This window comes from Triturus cristatus, chromosome 9 (assembly GCF_964204655.1).
Source record: "Triturus cristatus chromosome 9, aTriCri1.1, whole genome shotgun sequence".
NCBI classification, from domain to species: domain Eukaryota; kingdom Metazoa; phylum Chordata; class Amphibia; order Caudata; family Salamandridae; genus Triturus; species Triturus cristatus.
In genome coordinates this window covers 1,020,015,489-1,020,039,572 of record NC_140592.1, presented here as the reverse complement: position 1 = coordinate 1,020,039,572, position 24,084 = coordinate 1,020,015,489, and the positions used below count along the sequence as shown (strand labels likewise).

The following is a 24,084-nucleotide window of genomic DNA, read 5'->3' as shown; positions in this document are numbered from 1 at the left end:
TAACAGGAACAACGCTGGGAAGATTAATCAGAAACAAACTGGTCGTCAACAGCCTGAGAACGGAACCGCTCAGATATGCCTCTCCTTTCAAGAGAATAAAGCCCTCCTCCAAACTGCTTTCCAACAGGGATGTAGTCTCCATTGTGCAGCAAAATAACCCACTCTGCCATCATTTTGGAATAAATAGTATCAACTATAAAGACATATCGGCCGAAGGTTAGTGATAGCTCACTCGCTTCTAGCCCCGCAAACACTCACCTGCTACTGCTACCACACGCCCCCGAACCTTAGGCTGTATAATGAGAGCGCCACCTGAACCAGCTCGAAGGCGTCGTTACATGCGCCGCCCACTATATTGTATTTCAGTAACCATTGGTGCTTTCCATCGCCAACTGATCTCAACCACACCTCCTTGAATCACGGCTGGTCGTTTAGCCCTTCAACAAATTAGGGGGCGACTGCTTTGCTCCGCCCATGGCGCTTACAACGCGTGACAGGCGGTGCCACCCACTGTTTGGTTTTAGTCGCCATGTTGGGTTTTACATGGAAAATAGTGCACTTGTCGCCTATGGTTGGCGAGCTCTTCTGCGCCATGTTGAATGGAGGTTTCTGCCATTTACCACCCAGCACAGCCATGTTAAATGCAACCACCATGGCGTTACCCATATGTTGCGAAAGCTTTAAATTGGTCGACTGATTACTACAGAGTTTTGACATAGAACGAGAGGGTTAATGTGTTTGTTGATGACAAAAGGGGAAGCAAGATGCGTCTTTCGATTCAGAACAGCTTCCTCCATGTAATAAAAGTGCCACTGGCCACAAGTTGTAAAATGTAATTACTCTGTTTGTTTACAGACCTTTCGCAATTTACATGTTTATGATAAACTACGAAATAATAAATATATTTGGACCCACAAACGCCCACCCATACTTCTATAGAGGAGACCAGGCCCAATCGGCAGAGTTGCCGACTTTGGGACTGGGGATAAAGGTTCAAGTTTCGGCGTCGCCACAACATACCGTGATTCTGGGCAAATCAGTAACAGAAATTGCGTTTCTGTAGCACGTTCTACCATTGATAAGGAGTTGATATGCCTGAAAGAATTTCTCTTGTTTAACGTAATCTGGTGCTAATGTACATACATGTCAACATTTTATGACAGGGACGTGGGAGATCTAAAATAAAAAATCGGGAGAATGAAAATTCCCCATTGACTTCTATTGCAGACAATGCAATTTCAGGCGGGAGACAGCTAAAATAAAGCCATTTTTGGCTGGAAAAATCGGTGGTCTATTGGCATATATGCATGTATCGTGCTCCAGAGCAGCCGCCTCGAGTTTGAGCTACATAAAACGGCGGGGAGGTAAAACAGTAGCAGCAGCAAGTATCGTTCCTGTTCTGAAGAACGATTCCTCTGTAGTGAAATTAGGTATTCTAAACTTAAGCTGTCACAGACAAAGCAAAGCTGGCGCCGAATCCTGCCACAGTAACTGTAGAGTTGGTGTTCTAGTAGTATCGACCTCTGTTCTATTTACTGGGTTCAGAGACGTTCTTTCGACCGGAAGTGAAGTTGATAGGAGTCATGCGACCGGAACCGGCAGTAAATGGCGCAGGCGCACTGTGGTTCTGCTTGTTGGTTGCTTTGGTAACTAAAGAAGCGGCGGGACTCGGTGCATAATATTGAATTAGAGCTTGTCAGTAAAGAAGTTGAGTCAGATCACAGCGCGAACGGCAGCTAGTCTGAAACAACTACATTCACCTGACTCAGAGCTACTGGAAAAGGTCACAGAAACAGAATATCGGTGCCAGAACCATAAACTGAAGTGAAGTGTCTGAACCTAAGAATCAACGCCGGTGCCAGAATTTAAGAATTGGAGCTCTGACAAGAACATGAGAACCCGTACCAGAAGGTAAGGATCGATTATGCCATCTGCTTGCATCATGACCCATTAAGTGCAGCAAGAGTGGCACAGTAGAATCAGAGGCAGAATTTAAGGTAAAGGAACTAGACATCTGGATCCAGTGCGAAAACAAGATGTTTTGACTTTGAACTCAGAACATGACATAAAAACCGAGTGCAGAATTAACTTTTAAGAATCAGGGTACGACTAGATGAACGAAACCGTCCACAAGAGCCGAGCTAGATCCCAGAATCGGAGAGCCAACGACAAAACCTCAGAAAGGGAGCAAAACTCTGGATGGGTTTATAACTCGAGAACTTGTCGAAGATTCAACAACTTGGTGCTAATGTCCCAAAATTACATCTCTACCATGAGAGAGGGAAACTGGTCCATCGCATGAGAACCGGAGGCAAAGTCTCCAGACGTGCCTAGAACTTTAGACCCAGAAAAGCAAGTAACCCAGCACCCGAAACGGAACTCGGGGACAGGCTCAACACTTTAGTTCATATTTTCAAACCAGAGCATACAAAGGGCAATTTTCACGAGTATGTGCAAGGTAATAGAGTTCAGCTTGCTCTGCAACTCCGTTTTCTGAGTTTTGAAAGAAGAATACAAAACCCGAAGGGACCAAAAGCTAGGCTACAATAATCTAAGGAGGAAGATATAGAACGTTATTTGGAAATTCGGAAAAAAACAGATCGTTGAGTACCCTGATTATAAGATTCATAGTGAGTCGGACCCCTAAAATAGGAATGAAGGCTTAGCATGAGTCTCGGGACTCCCGAAGCATGAATCACCAACCGTACTAGGCCTCTATGTTCCCTGCATAGCCTATTTGGCCCAGACTGTGATGTACTGCAGGACTGGACTCTCACAACATACCCTATCCTTATCACACTGAGAGCCTTTGTCGGAGAATAAGCCGTCCCGAGGAAAAGAAGAGAACATATCTGCAGTTTGACGTGAGACCTATGCCGCAGAAGGGAGTAAACAACCTCTTTTTTCGACACATACCTTCTGCCCCTGTTTATTTTGACCATAAGATCAGTTGCATTGCATCCGCGCACCCATCCACGCCCAATGCCCCGATACAGGACCTGATGCCACTCTGCTGTTAAGGTGAGAATATATTGTGGTAATGTGGTTAGAATGTCTAGTTGATGCTTGCTGATTTTGCCAAAATATGTAAGGGAGGTACTTTATCAAACGCTATTACTGGGATTAATTTAAGGGGCAGCAGTTCAGTTTTTCGTGCACTCTGATATCACAACTATCCAAAAGATTTTATGAACAGTTCGTTGTGTGCTACTCCAACCTAGCACTGTGTCTGGCAGTGCTCATCAATAATCAAAGCTGCGTGGGTCAGACAAATCAGTCCCTTGGATGCGTGCCCTTTTACATGAAACACAACGTTTCTTCATTAAATATCATAAGAATTTTCAAAAACATTCATAGACTTCTTCTCAGGTTATTCCATTAATTTATTCATTTATCAAATGTACTTCATTAGCAATTAAATCCATTGGTTCATTGCTCTTGACTTAATCAAAAACGCTCTTTTAACACACCCAATGCATTTCGGGTCATTTGTCGACCCTTCATCAGGGGTCTTCCACATCTCCTCTGTTGCAGATGTTGGAGTCACAGCATGTTCTACTGACCCAGTACAACATCAACAAGTTGTGTAAGGAGAACTCGCTTCCACAGACAGTCCTTGAATGCAGTTAGAACAACGTTACCCCCAAGTGTGTTGTTCTCCAGCCCTTTATGCAGTGAGTGACGTCAGGAGAGTATTGCTTGAAGATACCTGAACAATGTTGTTCTTCTTTTTTTTGTTTTTTATTCCTCATATGCCACCAGATGGGAAGGGCAATCTAGATGGGGAGCCTCCTCACCTCTACCCCCAATAAGTGGAATACGGTTCCGGTGTTGAGACCCTGGGGGAGAAAGAGAAGAGTCTAGCCCCACTAGCATTTTACTGTTTGCTCTGTCCACTCCAACCTTCTCTCACTGAGAGGCCCCTTGACGATGTTAGAGATTGAGCCCCAACAGTGCCCAGGTGAAATCATCGGAATACTTTCATCTGTTCCGCCAAGCTATTAAAGCTGCCCATACCTTTACATCACTTGAGGGATCGCAAGCGATATCGGACTCACATGTAAAGATAATATGTTTCAAACAGTCTGAAAAAGTGGGTGCCTTCTCGTTTTTCCACCCCCTGCATATTTCTCGCCTAGCTAACAACATTACATAAAAAATAAATTTAGAGTCCATGGCACCAAGTCGATAATCCTTAGCTAACCCAAACAACACTATCCTTGGAGTGATAGTAAATTGTATATTTAATACTGCCGCGATAAATTCGCCTATTTTAGCCCAATAGTTCGCTAGAGATGGACAATCCACAAACATATGCGTGTCATCAGCGGCGGGGAACCTACAACGAGGGCATCGATGTTCAAGGTTGGTGATTCTTGCTAGTTTCTTGGGCGAGATATATACTCTATACAGGGTAAACAGATGATTCCTTTTAAGTGTAGCTGGCTTAACCACAGTATGTAATATTGTGAAGGAATCTACCCACAGCTTCTGAAGATTGTTGTGATCTAAGTCAACCTGCTCACCCCATATTTTTAAGAGTTCGACCTCCGGTACTCCTTCTTCTCCCATCATGGCCCAATACCAAAATGCCAGCTCTCCTTTCCAGGTACCTTTCCTATTTACTAAATCAAACCTTGGATTAGATAAACAAGATTCCGGCGCGAGGGCTGTCCACCAACCTGATAGTTGATAATATTTAAACCTGGTAAGTGTACCCTCAGTCAATATATAGAGAGAATCCCAATCAATAAGCTGCGTGTCTTTTAAAAGATCTCCCCAGTGTGTTATACCGGCCGACCTCAGGGGGCGAGCTAGCTGATTCTTTAAACACTCAGGGGTCCCTGGGGAATCCCAGATCGGGGCCTGAGGAGCATAATAGGGAACTCCCAACTTTTTCTTGAAAAAAACCCAATTTTTTTGGGCAGCTATTAGAATCTTTCATCTGACTTTTTTATAGAACCTGGGATCTCCGAATTTAAACAGAAAGTATTCCTGACCCTGGGGTAGACTATGTAACAACGCCTGAAATAGAGAGCCTAAAACGGTAGTATCTGTCTTATCGGCCATTCGTCTAAAGTTTTTTAATTGGAACGAATGACAGTAGATGAGTAGATCTGGGAGGGCAAGACCCCCAATTTTTAATTTCCTCGTCAATTTTTTCCATGATATTCTTGGAGACTTAGTGTTCCAAATAAATGAACCTATTTTCCCCTGTAATTTGGCTATTTATTTATTTATTTATTTAACTTGTATAGCGCGTTATAACCACCGGGGTCTCTAAGCGCTGTTTGTCCAGATTACGTATTGAGGTATGGCATTCACTTGATCTCAGCAATGCGCCTAGGGTCTGCTCCATGCTTGCTTAAAAAGTACAGTTTTTAACTTTTTCCTGAAGGATAGCAAATTGCATTCCTTCCTAAGTTCTGGGGCCAGTTTGTTCCACAAAGCTGGGAGTGTGTTGGAGAAAGCACGTCCCCCCACCGTGGCCAGTTTGAAACGGGATTGGGACAAGAGGGTAGCGTCCGACGAGCGCAAAGTCCTGCCCGGTATATATGGGAGTAGGCGGGATTTCAAATATCTTGGTGCTTTACCATACAGCGCCTTGTGTACGATGCACAAACCTTTAAATACAACCCTCTGCCGAATCGGGAGCCAATGTAGCTCCTGCATCAGGGGGGAAGAGTGGGCAGTCCTGGGTTTCTTATAGATCAACCTGGCTGCATCATTCATAACCCCCTGTAGTTTATCCAGCAACCGCTGGGGTAAACCTATATACAGGGAGTTCCCGTAGTCCAGCCTAGCCAGGATTGTGGCTGAGACCACGTGTCTCAAAGTAGAGAATGGGAGTAATGCAGAGATCTTCCTTAATTGTCGTATCAGGCCTATACAAGTACCCACTACCGTAGTGACTTGTTTTTTCATGGATAGTTTGTCATCCACATATAGGCCCAGACTTTTGACTGCAGTCGCCGGTTTCAGTGGCACACCCAGCTCCACAGGCCAAAATTTCTCGCTCCAGGGGTTGCCCGAGATGGAAATGGGCAACACTTCCGTCTTATCCGGGTTGATTTTTAAGGAGTTCTCGGACATCCAGTTAACCGTGGCTTTGAGTATGTCCTGTAACCTGGTGGACGCTCCCGGGCCATCATCCAGCTGGATGATTATCTGGGTATCATCGGCGTAGTTGTATACTAGGCAGTCCATCCTATTCAGGAGTGCGATTAATGGCTGCAGGTAAATATTAAAGAGTAGGGGTGACAGGGCAGATCCCTGTGGAACCCCGCAGGTGATGGGAGCAGAGGTGGAAAGTAAGTCCCCCAACTGTACTCTTTGTGTCCTGCCCTGCAGGAATGATGTAAGCCACGCATGTGCTGTACCCCTGATACCAAAAGATCTCAACCGCGACAAAAGCTGTTCATGACACACGGTATCAAAAGCCGCGGAGAGATCCAGTAGTACCAGGGCGCTCGGTGTTTTTACATCAACCCGAGTTCTCAATTCATCCAGGATTGATAGCATGACTAATTCCGTGCTATGGTTAGCACGGAACCCTGCCTGATTGGACTCCAGCAGGTTGTTGCTCTCTAGATGACCTGAGAGTAATGTTAACACATGCTGCTCAATCACCTTAGCCAGGAAAGGCAACTGGGAGATGGGTCGAAAGTTCTTCAAACACTTCGTGTCCGATCCAGGTTTTTTTAGTAGAGGAATCAGGCGAGCCTCTTTAAAAGCTAGAGGGACCTGTCCTGTGTGAAGGGAGGTGTTCAGCAAATGCAAAACCTCATCCTCAATTCCTGGCAATGCCAACTTGAACACATCAGGAGGGCATGGATCCACCAGGGAACCCGATTTCACTCGGTCCATGATCGTAAATAGTTCTTGTTTTGAAATTGGGGAGAACTCAACTAGTGGTGAAATATCTGGCGGGACAGTGAGGTCCGGTGGGTAAGGACATTCGAGGGGTGTAGTTGCAGCAATTTCTCACAGAATATCGGAGATCTTATTCACGAAGAAATCCTGGAACCTCTGGCAATCCTCCTGGGTGAACTCAGTACTTTGCTCTTTATTTATCCTGAGCTCCGCCAGGACCCGGAAGATTTCCTTCTGTGGATTTCTAGCTGCAACTATTCTTTCCTCAAAGAAAGCAGCCTTCCTAGTTTGGATGGCTAGTTTGTAATTCGCTAAGGATGAAATGTATTCTTTCTTGGCAATGGCGTCATACTCTTTGCGCCATGCCCGTTCTTTCTTCCTCACCCCCCGTTTCATATCCCGTAGGGAGTCATTGTACCAAGGGGCCCCAGCTCCTCTCTCCACCTTCTTCACCCTACGAAGGGGTGCCACCAAATCAATGGCGCTCCCCAGTTTATGCTGAAGGTGACCACAGAGGGCATCAATGTTAGCATCCTGCTCCTTTACTGAAGGAGACTGTTCCAGGAGGTAGACCATTTTTTCCCCATCAAAGTTTCTCCACTTCCGGGCCATTTTCCAACCTTCCCCAGGTTTGGACAAATGGCCACTCAATAAAATTCTACCCTTTATTAAAGAGTGGTCAGACCAGGCACAAGGCAAGATCTCTGTAGAACCCTGGGCTGGCATGGTGGTCCAGACTAGATCAAGCATATGTCCCTTCTCATGTGTCGGTCTCTTCACCTGTTGGGTGAAATTCAAGGAGGAGATAGCCTCCTCGATCTGTAGTGCTTGTCCCTCTTTGGGGGATTTTTCCCAATAGTAGTTAAAGTCCCCAACAACAACCATTTTGTCATATCTCGAGCGCAGATCCTGAACCAATCTAGTAAAAAGAACCGGAAAATCAGGCGACGCCCAAGGCGGTCGGTACACCACCAAAAACACCACACATACCGCCCCCCGCCTGAGCTTTACCCCCATAACCTCTGCTCCCCCTAGGGTTTCGGAAAGAAACCTTTCGGCGCGGAGACGTGCCTGATAGAGGAGAGCTACTCCACCTCCTTTCTTAGCTCCCCCCCTATTGAAATGGAGAGCCAGATAATTATCTGGTAGGGCCGCCACTAAGTCCGGCGCCGAGCAATCCTCCAGCCATGTTTCGGTGAGCGCAAGGGCATCTAGCTCCCCGTCTTCCAGAAGTGAAAAGACCTCCAACTTATGGCCCTGCAAAGAGCGCGTGTTCAGCAGGCCATAGTTTAGAGTATGAGTATTAGAGTCGCGCTGCCGCGCTCTTGTGCTCTTGGGTGAAAACAGCAGGCCCTCCCGAGCCAGCAGATGTATACAGTCCTGATCAAGACGGGACTTACCCATATTCAGCGCCAATAGTTCACCTCTGGAGTAGGGCAAATTTGGACCAGGGGTTCTGGCCCCGGGTCCCGGATGGTCACTGATGGGCAAAGATGGGCTCGCCTCCGGCGCGCCTATGGCGCGCCCGCTGCGCGTCACCGCTGCGCGTCATCATGGGGGCGTTTAAATAGCACCCAATCGTGCTATGTCTGCAGCAGCAGCTAGAGCGCCAACAAAGATGGCGTCTCTTGCCGGCACTTCCCCTCCCAAGATGGCGCCTAACCCCCAGTCCAGCTAACGGGCCGCCAAACAGCGGTGCAGATTACAACAAATTTTAGATGCAGGTATGTCCTAAGAAGCCCCCTAATTGCAGCCAAGCCAAGCCAGAAATGAATTTTGCATTTAAAACGCGCTAAAAATAAAACGCACAGAACCGCGCTTCAAGCGCCGAGCATGTGGTACAATTTAAAAATCAATTTCAAGATCCACGATTGGAATTAATTATAGGCAAGTAAATGGCAGTAATCATGAAATAGCAAGCACAGCAGCAGGGAGTCAGAGAATGCTTCGCCTACACTAGCGCTTACCTGAACAGAGCAAGCGCCTGTTTCAGTCGACTTAAATAGCACCCAATCGTGCTATGTCTGCAGCAGCAGCTAGAGCGCCAACAAAGATGGCGTCTCTTGCCGGCACTTCCCCTCCCAAGATGGCGCCTAACCCCCAGTCCAGCTAACGGGCCGCCAAACAGCGGTGCAGATTACAACAAATTTTAGATGCAGGTATGTCCTAAGAAGCCCCCTAATTGCAGCCAAGCCAAGCCAGAAATGAATTTTGCATTTAAAACGCGCTAAAAATAAAACGCACAGAACCGCGCTTCAAGCGCCGAGCATGTGGTACAATTTAAAAATCAATTTCAAGATCCACGATTGGAATTAATTATAGGCAAGTAAATGGCAGTAATCATGAAATAGCAAGCACAGCAGCAGGGAGTCAGAGGATGCTTCGCCTACACTAGCGCTTACCTGCGCTATGTCTTTCGGGTTGAAGGTTAACGGAATAGAGTTAAATAAGAAGGTGATTTTCGGTAAAATAGTCATTTTTATGAGGTTCACTCTGCCAAATATGTTAAGCGAGAGACCGGACCAGCGTTGTAAAAGATGACAGATTTCCTTATAAACTCTATCAAAATTTATTTTAGATGTCTGATTTATATCTTAAACTAAATAGATTCCCAAATATCTCATCTTAGGTTTAGCGGCCGGATACTCCTTAACCGGGTTCCACTGCGTGAGCTCGGTCTTTTCTCTATTTATTTTATAGCCAGAGATTGTCCCAAAGTCTTCTGCCCACGCGAAAAGTCTAGGGACGGCCTCTTCTGGATTCAAAGTAAACATTAAGAGATCATCCGCATAGAGAGCAAACTTTAGCTCCAAACTTGCGATCTTAAAAGGTTTGAAGGACGGATCTGATCTCAACTTAATAACAAAAGGCTCAATATATAAATTAAACAAAAGGGGAGAAAGGGGACATCCCTGTCTGGTGCCACGAAATATGTGTACCCAATCGGTGAGAGAACCATTTACTAAGATTTTAGCTTTAGGACTGGAATATAGGGATCGAATTGAGGCTATAAAGTTCACTGGCATACCAAATGCGGCTAATGTTTCCCAAAGATAGGACCAACTAACTTGGTCAAAAGCCTTTGCGGCATCAATGGCCACAATGGTCAAGGGAGACATTTCATTAGTCGCAACATCTATGGCAGCAATAGCCTGGAATGTAAGCTCGTTCAACTGCCTTCCCGGCATGAAGCCTCTTTGATCGCTGTGAATCACTGATTTAATAACCTTAGCCAATCTCGCTGCCAATACACCTGCAAAAATTTTATAGTCAGTATTCAACAGCGATATCGGCCGATAGGATTCTACGGTCTGAGGGTCTTTATTGGGTTTTAATATTAGAGTCACTGTTGCTTCAGCCCATGTTTGTGGCACAGCCTCGCCAAAAAGATGTATTTTATTAAATAAAATTGTAAGGATTGGTACAATTGATTCTGGATTGATTTGATATATCTCTACTGGAAGGCCGTCGGGTCCCGCTGCTTTACCTTTTGCCATGTTCTTTAGTTGGTTATATACTTCTCCCTCTTTGATTGGTGAGCTTAAAAAAGCCCTATCTGCTTCTGTGAGATGTGGTAGGACTAGTTGGTTAAGCCACTCCTCAGCTTTTCCCGAGGAAAAATCCCCTCGGTCTGCATACATCTTGGACATATATTTTTGAACTTCCTTTGAGATCTCGGAGTTGTCGTAAGTCAAAATTCCTGTGTCTTGTGTAGTTAAACTCACAATTTGATTCTTAGCTCTATCTGTTCTGGCCTTCCAGGCCAGGAGACGACTACACTTCTCCCCATAAGAAAAATTACGTAATCTGCTCGCGTCCCATCTCTCCTTAATGGCTTTGTCAAGTTGAGCCTGATATTCTGCCTTCAAAGAGTTTAACTCGTTTAATATTACATCAGCATTGGAATATTGTTTAAGGGAAGCGAGTTGAAATTGTTGTTCTTTCAACTTAATTTTTATAAGAAAGTCTGCTTCTGCTTTCCTTTTATCCCTATTTCTCTTAATCGTAAGTGAGGTTACTATTCCCCTCAGGTAGGACTTAAAGGCCTCCCATACAATCTGAACACCCGCTGACCCACAGTTAAACCTAAAATACTCTTCCATCTGTGATGATAATTGTGTTTTTATTTCATCTATTTGTAGTAACTACCTATCAAGGGTTCACCTTCTCAGTTGTACTTTTTTTACAAGATTGACTGTTAATTCTACTAACGAATGATCAGAGAGCGGAGCGGGGATATAGGTGGAAGAAACTACTTGGGGAAGTAGCGTCTGATCTATCAAGAAAAAGTCAATCCGGGAGTGATGTCTGTATCTATGGCTATAGTAAGAATAATCTCTATAATTAGTATTTCTAGTCCTCCAAATATCAAGTAGATTAAAATCTTTCATTATGTTCTTAAGTTCTAATTTCATTTTAGGTAGAGAAGTAATAGTGGTCCTAGAAGTCCTATCCAAGTTTTTATCAAAAACCAAATTAAAGTCACCTCCCAAAATAATGGGGGCATTTAGATTGAAAAGAGATGACTTTAACCTGACCAGATGTTCTGAACAATCCTGGTTAGGACCATAATAAACGGCACATGACAAGGGAAGACTATCTACCGTTAACAAGGCGGACAACCATCATCTACCTGACGTGTCTGTAACATGCTTTTCAATTCTGATTTTACTGTTTCCTCGGATTAATATCGCGACCCCTCTTGTACTTCCACTTTGGTGAGAACACAGGAGATCCTGAACCCAGCTTTGTTTCTCGAAGGCAGTCTTGCATTCTTGAAATTCCAAATGGGTCTCTTGCAGGAGACAAATATGAGCCCCTGATTTTTTCAAGAATTCACAGACTCTGTTAAATTTCCTACCATCTCTCAATCGATTCATGTTCCAGCTGATTATTTTGGTTTTATTTAAAGAATTCATCATACCAGAGAATAGGGTTTTCTATACACCATACGATATCCATTGAAAAACTTATCCAGATCCAACTTAGATACTAACAGTGTGTTGAAAGGTTTGCTCGTGCTACTCATGCTACTTATACTACTCATCCTGCTGGCTCTATGAGAAAATATTTTTTCTTTTACCTGCCGCCTTATCCCCCCCCCCCACCACCACCACTCACCACCCACCCTGAGGAACCCCCCCTCGAAAGCCTTGGCGATGAAGAACCGCCTTTAAGAGGCCCCGCTCCCCACTCGGAGGTCACCTCTCACTATTGTGTATACTTTCCGCTGCCAGTGACCCAATAGCCTTACTACCATTATATAATACTTTACAACCCCACACATTTTTAAAAAATTTATTTTATACTTTATATATATTTTTTTTCCCCACATGCCCTGCGTGTATCACCAGTTAGTGTTAGTATTATTATTATGATATGCCGCTATTGTCACCGTTAGTGGGATAATCCCTGTTAGACCTCCTTCATATGAGATATAAAAGTGTCAACCTCCTGAATGGAGGAGAAGTTATGCGTCTTGTTTCTCCATACCACTCTTAATGCTGCGGGGAATTTCATCATCACCTGTGCTCCCAGGCTTCTTAAGTCGGACATCCGAGAGCCCAATTCCCACTGTCTTTGGGCCGTAGCACTACCCACATCAGAACGTATAAGATATTTAATGGAGTTGATGTGCAGTGATGTATCTTTCAAAGCTTGACCCAGAATCAGCTCCTTCACTGAGAACGAGAGAAAATTAACCAGAATCTTCCTTGGAGCCTTCCTGTCCGGATGCTGTCTAAACGGATCTCTATGGGCTCGCTGGATCTCTTTTTCAAGGTCGATATCTGGTCTATCTTTTAGCACCCCCTCTCTCAATAATTTGCATATCAGGGACTTCACATCACCGTTCTCTGTTCCTTCTGGGATCTTCAACAATTTTAAATTATTCCTTCTGGCATGGATCTCTAATCTTTCGATAACAGCTTGTAGAGCCCGATTCTGCGTCTGTAAGACAGAGATGGTATCCGAATGACTTTGAGAGCTTTTTGCTAGATTGACAACTTTGTTTTCGAGTACCTCTGTTCTGGTACAGATGTCATCCAATTTTGACTCTAGGCCTGTACATTTCTCTGAAATTGCCTTCTGATTCCCTTCGGAAATTTCAAACCTAGGGAGGAATTTCGCGAACAGATCTTCACGGAGAGAAGAAAGAAGGTTCCTTAGCTGATTGTCGCCCCTAGGATGTTAAACTTATTTGCTAGGAGAATGGTTTCCGCATAGGGCGTCGTTGAAAAATTCTGTGAGGTTTGTGGAGAAATATGATCCTGACTAGGTTGTTTAGGGGGTTCTGAGCCTTTTGTAGAACTACTGAAAGGTATAGAACCCAGAGAAGCCTCCTTCTCCATTATCTTAAAATAAGATTTCAATGATGGAGTCGCTTTTACAACACTATGCCCACCTTTTCTGGCGTCGCCCGTCTTATTCTTCTCCCTCCTGTCTTTTTTCTTTTGCCTGGGTGTCATAGGCACCACAGTAGGTTCTTGGTCCTGTGAAGACAGTTCCTTCTCAGGTAGTGAGCGTAATAGGTATCTGTTTCTAGGAGCCAAAGCGGCCCCTTTCCTTTGATTTCCAACCTCTTTCTCCGTCCTCCCTTCCGTTAAGGAGTTGCTAGACGGGGCTATTAATTCCCCCTCCCCCCCGTTTTTCAATTTCTTAGGATCTGCAAATATAATGTCGGGGGTAGACTCTATAACAGCAGAGTCCATCCCTATACTTTGAATGGTAGGTCACGGATATACACACTCATCAAATAGGGCATTGCACAGGTTCTGATAACAGCGTGAGAAAAAAGTAGAAAAGGTATTTATAGCAGTCAGAGAGTTCTCACCTGTGGCTGTTACGATTCTGTTACAGGTCTGAGGCAGTAATACCCCTCCCCTCCTTTGCCTTACCGGCCGTGTACGCTGATCAACATTGGGGCAACAATAATATACTGCGCCAAGGGTAGAAGGGGGGTAGACCCGTGCAGACGCTGCCGTTATCCTCCTCCACTCCCCTGCGAAGCTTCTACAGTGACTCCTGCATCGGATTGCTCCCGAAGCCTCTCCGCGTCTCCTACCGCTCTGCTCCAGCTGCGTAGGACGTAGTGATCCGTATACTGTCATCCGCTATTTTCTCCCCTGGGTCCAAGTGCTCGCCGAAGTCTCTTCCTTTTGTCCGCCATAGTGTGATATGAGAGAAGGGAAGAAGATAAATCCCGATAAACATAATATTTAGAAGAGCAGTACGAAGGTATTCAATTCCTCACCATTTCATCTTGGGTGAGGAGCTCCATACGAGGCACACGACTATCCATTAAACCGGGTAGACCTCCGATGAGAATGAAGCCTCTCACGGCCAGCGTTAGCCTGCCGCCATGTTCCTCAAGCCACTCCCCTACCCAAAACCCAGGGCAAAATTCCATGAATTTATTCATTTATCAAATGTACTTCATTAGCAATTAAATTCATTGGTTCATTGCTCTCGACTTAATCAAAAACGCTCTTTTAACACACCCAATGCATTTCGGGTCATTTGTCAACCCTTCATCAGGGGTCTTCAACATCTCCTCTGTTGCAGATGTCGGAGTCACAGCATGTTCTACTGACCCAGTACAACATCAATAAGTTGTGTAAGGAGAACTCGCTTCCACAGGCGGCTTTTTCTGAAGCATTCAGACAGTCCTTGAATGCAGTTAGAACAACGTTACCCCCAAGTGTGTTGTTCTCCAGCCCTTTATGCAGTGAGTGACGTCAGGAGAGTATTGCTTGAAGATACCTGAACAATGTTGTTCTAACTGCATTCAAGGACTATCTGAATGCTTCAGAAAAAGCCGCCTGTGGAAGCGAGTTCTCCTTACACAACTCGTTGGTGTTGTACCGGGTCAGTAGAACATGCTGTGACTCCGACATCTGCAACAGAGGAGATGAGGAAGACCCCTGTTGAACGGTCGACAAATGACCCGAAATGCATTGGGTGTCTTAAAAGAGCGTTTTTGATGAAGTCAAGAGCAATGAACCAAGGAATTTAATTGCTAATGAAGTACATTTGATGAATGAATACATTCATGGAATAACCTGAGAAGAAGTCTATGAATGTTTTTGAAAATTCTTATGATATTTAACCCCTTGAGTGCCCATGACGAGATAGTCTCGTCATGGGCCGCGGTTGCGCTGTGCCCATGACGAGACTATCTCGTCATGAACCCCGCCCGCTAATTCAACGCCCGGCACAGGGCGGGGAAAGGGCGGGGCACACAAGGGGTTAATGAAGAAACGTTGTGTTTCATGTAAAAGTGCACACACCCAAGGAACTTTTGCATCTGACCCACGCAGCTTTGATTAATTTAAGGGGCCCAGTTTGAGGAAGAACAAATTGAGACGCAGACTGTTCAAACTTTTGGAAATATTACAGCAAATATGACTCAAACAAGGCTGTATCCTAGCTCCACTTCTGTTCTCCCTTTACATATCGGACATAGGTCTATATATCCACTATCCCAACTTTCATGTCCTAAAATTGGGTAATCCTTTGACCTAGCATATTTCGATGATTTCAACATTTTGTTCACAAATTCTAATAGGCCCACAGAGTCAGCTTACTGTTCTGAATGAATTTAACCAGTTGAATGCCTTGTCCGTCAACATTACAAATACCAAAATTCTTTCCTTTGGAAAGTGGACAAGTATATTTAACTGTGAACTCAGCCAACAGTCAGTTGAAACCGCAGATATCTATGATTATTTGGGCTTTACTTTAGACACAAAGCTCTCCGCGTTGCAACTATTGAGAAAATGAAAGTCAAGATCTGCCGTTGTAACCAAAGCCATGAAAAGATTAGCCCAATTATAAAGTGGCTGTGCTTTTAGAGCAACAACTAATGCTTTAAACTCCAAACTTGTTCATGTTCTGTTTTAGTATTGTTAGCGCTCAGTGTGAAGAACATAGACATGATCAACATTATTTTTAGCCAAAATGTAGAATCGCTATTCACTCTCCAAGAATCAGCCACTCATACTATTATCTGCCTCCAGTTAAAATTTCCATCTATTAATTCACTCCATGTGTCTCAAAAAATTAGTTACTTTTGCAAATGTGCTTCTTCAAGCCACTACTCAATGAAAGGTTCTATTTATCAAGAGATAATGCAAAATTCCTAGACTTTCTAAGACCTTGTTGTCTTACCAAAAGAACATAGTTTGTCACCTATTGAAGATTTATTGAAAATTATGAAATTTTATCTCAAAAATGTCATCAGAAAAGGTTTACAAGAATCGCTTCATATGAACCATCTTATTAACATGATAAGATAAAATTCAGCAGGGTCCCTTTTGGAATCTTAATATTTGCAGAGGCAGTGCTAAATCAACTCAGACCTGGAAACTGTAATCGAACTTGCTTTCTTAAGGTTCCGTCTCCTTTATAACCCCCGAAAAAGTTTGAGGGTAGGCTGTGCAACAGTTTCAACAAAACCTTAGAGCACATTTTATGTTTTTGTTCAGGCCTGAGAGACATGAGAAGGAAATACTTGTTACCACACTTTATGAAGCTTTCACTTAGAACAATAAAAGAAGCAACAAGGGCATGTTTCTCTCTAAAAAAAAAATGGTCATATGGGGAAACTAACCAAGTTAATGGGAATAGCTCACAACAGACTTAAATATGTGGATGGTCGCACCAAGGAATCACAGTAGTGCCCAACCAGATGCTCAGATCTATATTCTGATGTATTTATACCTGGGTAGCTTAATTATTTATTTATTTACTAATAGGTTTTTAATTACACAAAGTAGCAATATCCATATTCAGTACAGCGGCTGATCATGTGGTTCTATTTGCTGTAATAAATTAAAAAATTAAATACACATTAAAGTACCACCTTACCACGCCATAAAAATAAAAAATAGCCTGGTTTGCTTTTCCTGGTGACTCTTCCTAGTGATTACGTTTTGTAAAGTTATTTTTCAGGTGAATTGCGCTTCATCAGTACCAGATATTTTTGGCAGATTTTATTAATGGCTTTCTACCTCCTTGCCTCTTCATTACCAGAACATGATTGAGAGACGATTGCATCTGCCATTTGGATGTTTAATTTCCTGAGGGTTAGTCTATAAAAATAAACTGGGAAGGCTCAAAAAGGGGCGAGGGCTTGAAGTAATTCATAAATCCAAGCTAGCATTCATAAATCCAAGCTGACAGCGATGCTGGGGATGTCAGTAACAGGCTCAGTCACCAAAGAATCAGTAAGGGGCAGATTTCTTGCTCCCATTTTGGATGATGCAGTCAATAAAGTATTGCTTTGCTATTCTCCCTATGTCCTAGTGCCTGCTTTCCTTGATCGGTGTTCAGAGGTGATCTCATGGTGGACTTTCGACTCAGCCCAGCGTGTAGCTTTAGTATGGCTTATACGAGCCACAACCATTCCTCCTGCTGATTTGCGGTTTTGTTCTATGAAGAAAATTTCACCCTGGGTTGTTTAAAGAACACTTAAAGCATCCTTATAGTGCTTATACATTGGTCTTTTAAACTAAATTCTCTGCGCTGTCCAGGGTTGATTGTATAGCATTGACCTTATTCAGCGTATGGAACAAAACACATCTATGATCCCTAGTTTCATGGAGATTCTAATGCACAGTGAAAAAGCCTGGCACATAACACATTTTGGAGATGAAGTAGTATTTATTGAAGCTAAGAGAAACATATTTCAGGAGAGATTCCCTCCACTGAAGACAAAAACTGAATCCGAAGCCAGCACGTTTAGCGTCTTAATAATTAATATCACTTAATCAGGGAAAGATAAAACTATCTTTGCCTTAACCGAGCTCTCAAGCTTTGCCACTTGGTGTTTACTTTTGCCAGGGTTATCAAGCCTCAAGGTATTAGTAGTTGCATTTCAATCTGCACATTGTTCCTAAAACCAGACGACCTGTGCTTCTTGTAGAATATAGAACGAGTGAACTCATATTGCATTTCAATGTATTCATTTATTGTTTCAGCTTTCAACCATAAAATGGGTAAAAAACCCAAATAATAAATACATCAGTACCTAATACATAAATGCATACAAATATATAAAGTGCCCGCCAATATCTCGCATACCAAGCAATTATGTACAAGCAATGGTACTTAGATGACCATTAACTGCAACTCAGCATCCTAGCAAAAGTGTAAGTCCATAAGAGTATAAGAAAAAACATAAACAGCGATAGTCCCCCAATAATAAATATTCCTTCTAAAACCAGGTCAGATCCCCAAGGCGACTGGCAGTTCATTCAAGCAGTGCCAGGCTGCCCATAGGGAAGTCAATAGCTTTTATTGTATAATTATTAGAAATCTTTACAATATCAATATACGTTCTTTGAACAGGAGTAGTGTATAAAACATGGATTAAAAAGCAGTATATGAATTAAACACATAAAAAAAAAGTTAAAATGCATTAAAATGAAAACCTTTCCTCTGTCTTTTTTTGTGAGGTTGGCAACAAACACAGTAGTGCCCCGCAGTTGCTAAAGTGGCTAAAAGTGTATCATTTCTTAAATAGGGGTGTTTTAAGACCATAATGAATAGCACCATATTTAGTAATAGCTGAAAAACATGAGAAGGCAATAGTATCAAAAATATTGGAATAATGTAAAAAGCTTGAGGGTAACAGCCAGCATTAAAGTGCATTACAGTAGAAGTGACTGTAAAGTGCATAATGTTTTAGAAGAGGGACCTTGGTGCATAGCAGCGAGATTTAACCTATGACGCCAATGGCAAGGAAAAACAATGGTAATAACAGTGTTCTAGCGCTGTGAATGATGTTGCGTAAGTGCTAGACAGTGTTAAAGTAATGTCCATGGTATTGCACATGATAAACACTCGAGGCTGCATGCCACTTGAAGCTTACTGAGGTTGGATTTAGTTTTTTCCAAATTTTTGTTTGGGCAGTCTTGTCGAGGTCTTTGAGGAGGTCCTGTACCACTGTAATATATTTACCAAATTTAGCCAGTTCAGTTTGCTCTATTGTAGTGAGAATAAGATTCCTAGCCTTGTTACAGGTTCTTATGCTGTGACATAGCAAAAGTGGCTTTAACAAAGTGCACCTGGCATGGAGCAGCTTCGGGCAGCAGCATAATAGGTAGTTAAAAGACTCTGTTTATTGCCACAAATCCTGTACTTCACGATTTTGGAATGGGTCAGCCAATTTAGGTTTGTTTCTTTTATTTGAAGACCCATCATCCTTGCAATCTGATTTGTTTGAGGCAGGCTAGCCCAATTGAGCAGTGAAGGCAGGGTTGCAGCCTCAAACTGAGAAGATGATTATACAAGCTTGCTAGTGCTTCTAGTATCGGTGTCTTTTACTATTTGACAGGGTCGCTTGACCTTGACGGTGCCTTTATCTGCTTTTTCAGAATAGTTTTGAATGCTGTGAGCAAAAACAATAGTTTGTTTGGAGGGTAGCAGAGAAATGGCTAAACTTGTTTCAGGAGAGGTTCCCTCAACTGAAGACAAAAACTAAATCTGAAGCCAACACGTTTCGCGTCTTAATAATTAATGTCACTTAATCAGGGCAAGTGAAAACTATTTTTGCCTTAACCAAGCTCCCATGCTTTGCCACTTGGTGTTTACATTTGCCCGGGTTATCAGACCTCAAGGTATCAGCAGTTGCATTTCAATCTGCATATTGTGCCCAAAACTAGACGACCTGTGCTTTAAATTTTCATAGAATATAGAACAACAAGTGATCTAATATTGCATATCAATTCAATTCAATTTGTTTATTTATTGTTTCCGCTTTTAGCCATACAATGGGTAAAAACATCAAATAATTTATACATCCATACCTAATACATAGATATATACAAATATATAAAATGTCAGTCAATATTTGGCATCTCAGCCAATTACATATAAGCAATGGTACTTCGATGATCAATGATCAGTAACTGCAAGTCAGCATCCTAGCAAAAGTTTAAGTGCATAAGACTATAAGAAAAAAAATAAACGCCGTAAGACGCCCCAATAATAAAGTATTCCTGCTAAATCCAAGTCAGATTCTCAAGGCGACTGGCAGCTCCTTCAAGCTGTGTCAGATTGCCCATGGTTACGAGTTGGTGGAATTAAGAACCTATTCGTCATCTGTTATGAAACAGAACAGCATTATCGATTTAACGCATTTAATCTCTTATAATCTGAAAAGGGGCAGAGTCCATCTCCTATGTACTAGGTCATAGTTTGTGCAAAACAGCAAAAAGATCAATAGATTATCCTTCCCCCGAACTTACAATTACATATATTCATCATCTACATTGAACCTGGAGCATCTGACTAGGTATTCCCTGATCGGCAAGATACCAAATCTAAATGTAACATATAGTGTACGTTTTTGTTCAGGGTAGATTAATTCGAGGTAAAACATATTGGGAGGGCTGTGATAACTGCTGAAATACATCCCCAGTATAGATCTTTGCCTTATCGAGGAGAGCTTCTTCTCCTGCTTGTACCCGGGGAAGCGCTCCTTGACCAGGTCAACAGCATTGTGCCTTACTGTGCTCAGGTCAGACCATAGGAACCCCCGCTGCAGTTCATTTAATATTTGTTTTATGTAGGTCTACCATGTATTCCTACTGTGACCACTATCATAATCTGCGTCAAATGACTGTCTTTGGTTTCCTCACCACTCTGCCCCAGCATAACACTGGTTTTTAGGGCTACTAGTTCCCCTATTGGCGTGAGACCGAGGCCCTCATTACCATGTTAGACGCACGCCCACAAACAGGCTTTCGGAGGCGGTCCGCCCGACATCCACGGCAGCATTCCGACTGCCGTATTACAATACTGGTGGTCGGAGCGCACTGGTTGGGGGGGAAAGACCACCTACTCCGACATGATCAAGGATCCCATCGGGGCGGCGGTCAGATTGTAATCCCTACAATGGAGGCAGTGCCTGCGCAGTCACCACCATAGGTATTAAGAAGTCTCTTTCCCTCAGCCTTTACATGGCCTTCCCACCGCCATGTAAAGGCAGGCAGAAAGGGATTTTGGGGGCCCCAAGCAGGTGCCTGGCACACAGTGCCTGAATGTTTGAAAGCATGCCTTTTCCTACTGCGATTTGTACTGCGGCCCTTTTCCTGGCCGCAGTAGAAACATGTAGTTTCCGACCACTTACACACCAATCTTATCAAAGTATGGTGGGTGGCACCACGACTACTTGTCAGGCGGTCTTAATCCCGCTGCGATGGCGGTCGGACGAGAGTAATGAGGCCCTGAGTTCTGCATAAAGTGCTAACATGGGAGTGCCCTGACCCAATCTTAGCAGAGCTCTAAGAGAATTGTTCTCGGCTACTTGCAGTGAGTGCAAGTTCCCATACTCCCAAAGCTCGGCCCTGTAACGTGCTGCTGCTACTGCTTTTTGTTTATAAATTTGCAGGATGGTGCCAATGCTCTTAGCACCTGCCTTGTATTTAAGGTATTTGGACAAACTATCAAGTTGTAGAAATATCGTGAAAAAATATATTGTTATACAAAAATATCATGATGCAGAAATAACGTTGTCAGGAATATCGATTTTTCAGGAAAGTTATATAATTTTCAAGAATGTTGTTGATATTGTTTCCAATGATATAGTTGTAAAATGATTGTTTTTTTAATTCTTCATGTGTGTTAGTTCATATATTAATTTTGTGTTAGTATTATTTGCATAATTGCTTATAATATTTGTGAATATAGTTTGTAATTTTGAATGATTTATGATTTTTAATTTAAATGATAACTGATTTATATTGTCTTAGGTGGTGCTTGGTTTGTTGGGGTGTAGGGTGGGAAGTTAGTTAAGTATACTTAATCAAGAATTTATGATTCATCTTATGATTGATTATTAATTATGCTCATTGTGTAATAATTATATTTTTAAAGTTCTATATCAAGTGCGGGCTGCTGGGTTTGAAGGGATATAGGATGAAAAGTAAATTAATAAATAATTGTTGACTAATTATTACATAATTTATTCTTAATTATTGAATTGATTATTAAATATGTAAATTGTGTAATCCTATTTTTGAAGTTGTATATTGGGTGCAGTCAGTTGGGTTTGTAAGGGTATAGGTGGGAAGTTAAGTAATATTAACAATTTATTATGAATTTATGATTAATTATTTAATCAATTATTAATTATGTAAATTATGTAATAATTATAGTTTTTGTGTTTTATATTAGGTGTGGGTTGCTGGGTTTGTAGGGGTAAAGGGTGGTAAGTAAATTATTAATTCATTATTTAATTGATTATTCATTTTTTAAATTTGTTATATTTTAAGCGTGGGCTGATAAAACCTAATAGGGGTATAGAGTGGTAAGTTAATTAGGTAATACATGAATGACATTTTTAAAATTGCTAATTATTAAATTGTTTAATATTCATGCCAATTGTTTATATGTGTGTGTGTATGTGTGTGTGTTAGGTGTTTCAAATAAAGTACTTTCCATACTGTTGTGCTAACTGGTGAGGGAATAGTAAATGTTGCCCCTCTGAAGTCCAACTCTTTCCCTACTGTTGCACAGACTGGAGTGGGAATTGTGAATTTTACACCTCCAAATTCCAACGCCTTTCCTACTCTTGAACGGTTGACAGAGTCACTAGAAAAAAGGTGAAAAAATGTGAAGAGGGGGCAGGGTAGAAATACCCTGACCCCCAAGGCCTGCTCAGGGGGGTCCCAAAAAGCAGCAAAAAAAAATTTGACGGGAGTCAAGTTGGGCCCACGAATCCAGCCCAAAAAAAATAAGCGCGGTCTCCCGTGCTTTGGTTAATTAGACCCCCGGGTAGGCCAAATATGTTAATAGATGTGGGGGCCCCCACAGCCCCGGGGAGCGCCACCTCCCCGAGGCTGTGTAAATGATATGCGGGGGCCACGCAGGCCCCCGTAGCCCCGGGTACCACCCCCTGGGCTTTTAAAACAAATGAAAGTGAGGGGGCGGGCTTGAGCCCCTCCACAGAGCCATGGGGCTTTAAAAAAAATAAATTTGTGGGCAGGGGTTCTGCCTGCTCCACGCAGCCCTGGGGACCGCCACCTCCCCGGGGCTATATTCATGAAATGTGGGGGGCCACGTGGCGTCCGCAGCATGTGAACCGCCACCTGCCCTGGGCTTTAAAAAAAAAAAAAGCCCCCACACACAGCCCTGGGGATCACCACCTCCTTGGGGCTTTAAACCTGTTGGGAGGGGGCAGTGCGGCCCCCCCTCCTGGAGCCCTCCTTGGCCATGGGGACCACCACACCCCAGGGCCGGTTCCAGCAATGTCCAGGGGTGCCCACCCCGGGTCACTGCAGTTTGCTATGGCATGGTGGAAGCAGTGCTTCCGCCATGCCATAGCGAACTCTGCTTTGCTTCATGGAAGCGAGAGCAGGAACACTTTTCTCGTTTCCATGAAGCGAAGCAGAATTGCTTTTGGGCAATGGGAGATAAATGTTTGCAGCTCCCTTTGCCCGAAAGCAAGGGCGGTCCCACAGGAGGTGGGGAGCCGGCTGGGACCGCTGGGGCACTGGGGCTACCCCGCGGTTCCAATCCAGAGGCCAAGCCCCGAGGGGTTGGGGGTCCCCCGGGCCCAAAATGGCCCAGGTATGGGGGCTGCGCAGGCCCCCTACCCATTTTAAAATAAATAAAAATAAAGGATTGGCCAAGCCGCGGGTGATGGAGTCCCCAGGGCCAAAAATGGCCCGGAAGAGGGCCAAGCTGCCTCTTCTCCCCCCCTTTTTTAGGTCTCGCTGGCGTTGCAGCGCGAAGCGCTGCCGCCAACGAGAACTATTGTCACCGTGATGCCTCTCAAGGGAGACAGACCGGGGTACGCGCAGCGATCGGGGTCTGTGGACGCGCAGACGCACAGACACACGCGCGCGCACACACGCCTAATGCGCGCGCACACACCTCGTTGCTGACTTGCTCCACGGAGACAGCTTGTTGTGACATGACTTCCTGTGATGTCATTACTCGCCGCTTTCTGTGAAGTCAAGTCCTGTGATGCCACACGCGATAAAACCGAAGTACAACCACGAAGATTACTAAGATTGAAATCCGCTTGAACAAGAAAACACGTTCGCCTGCGTGCCTAGGAGACACAGCTATCCAATGCCTCACTCCCCGAAGTAACTCGCTCACGGTTTGACGTACGGAAGTAGGATGTGACTTAACGTGCTTGTCACGCTGTTCATCGTCGTTGCTAGTGTTCCTTCCTCTAATGGGAACTAGTCACTGCCA

At 43.6% G+C, this 24,084-nt stretch overlaps 2 protein-coding genes across 15 annotated transcripts in view; one reads left to right on the top strand and one right to left on the bottom strand.

Moving 5' to 3' along the window:
* Positions 1-449, bottom strand: part of ERG28 (ergosterol biosynthesis 28 homolog) — a 60,700-nt gene extending 60,251 nt beyond the window's left edge. For 3 of the 7 annotated variants that reach the window (XM_085626710.1, XM_085626712.1, XM_085626714.1), the window contains exon 1: positions 259-298. The gene's annotated coding sequence lies outside the window, so the exon portion shown is untranslated. Of the gene's footprint in view, positions 1-258 lie in introns of all 7 variants that reach the window. The other 4 variants (XM_085626708.1, XM_085626709.1, XM_085626711.1 and 1 more) reach the window with 4 other exon arrangements.
* A 1,172-nt stretch (positions 450-1,621) lies between these two features.
* The window catches only part of TTLL5 (tubulin tyrosine ligase like 5), a 1,306,640-nt gene continuing 1,284,177 nt past the window's right edge, over positions 1,622-24,084 (top strand). For 4 of the 8 annotated variants that reach the window (XM_085626706.1, XM_085626705.1, XM_085626700.1 and 1 more), the window contains exon 1: positions 1,622-3,021. The gene's annotated coding sequence lies outside the window, so the exon portion shown is untranslated. The remainder of the gene's footprint in view (positions 3,022-24,084) is intronic. The other 4 variants (XM_085626704.1, XM_085626701.1, XM_085626702.1 and 1 more) reach the window with 4 other exon arrangements.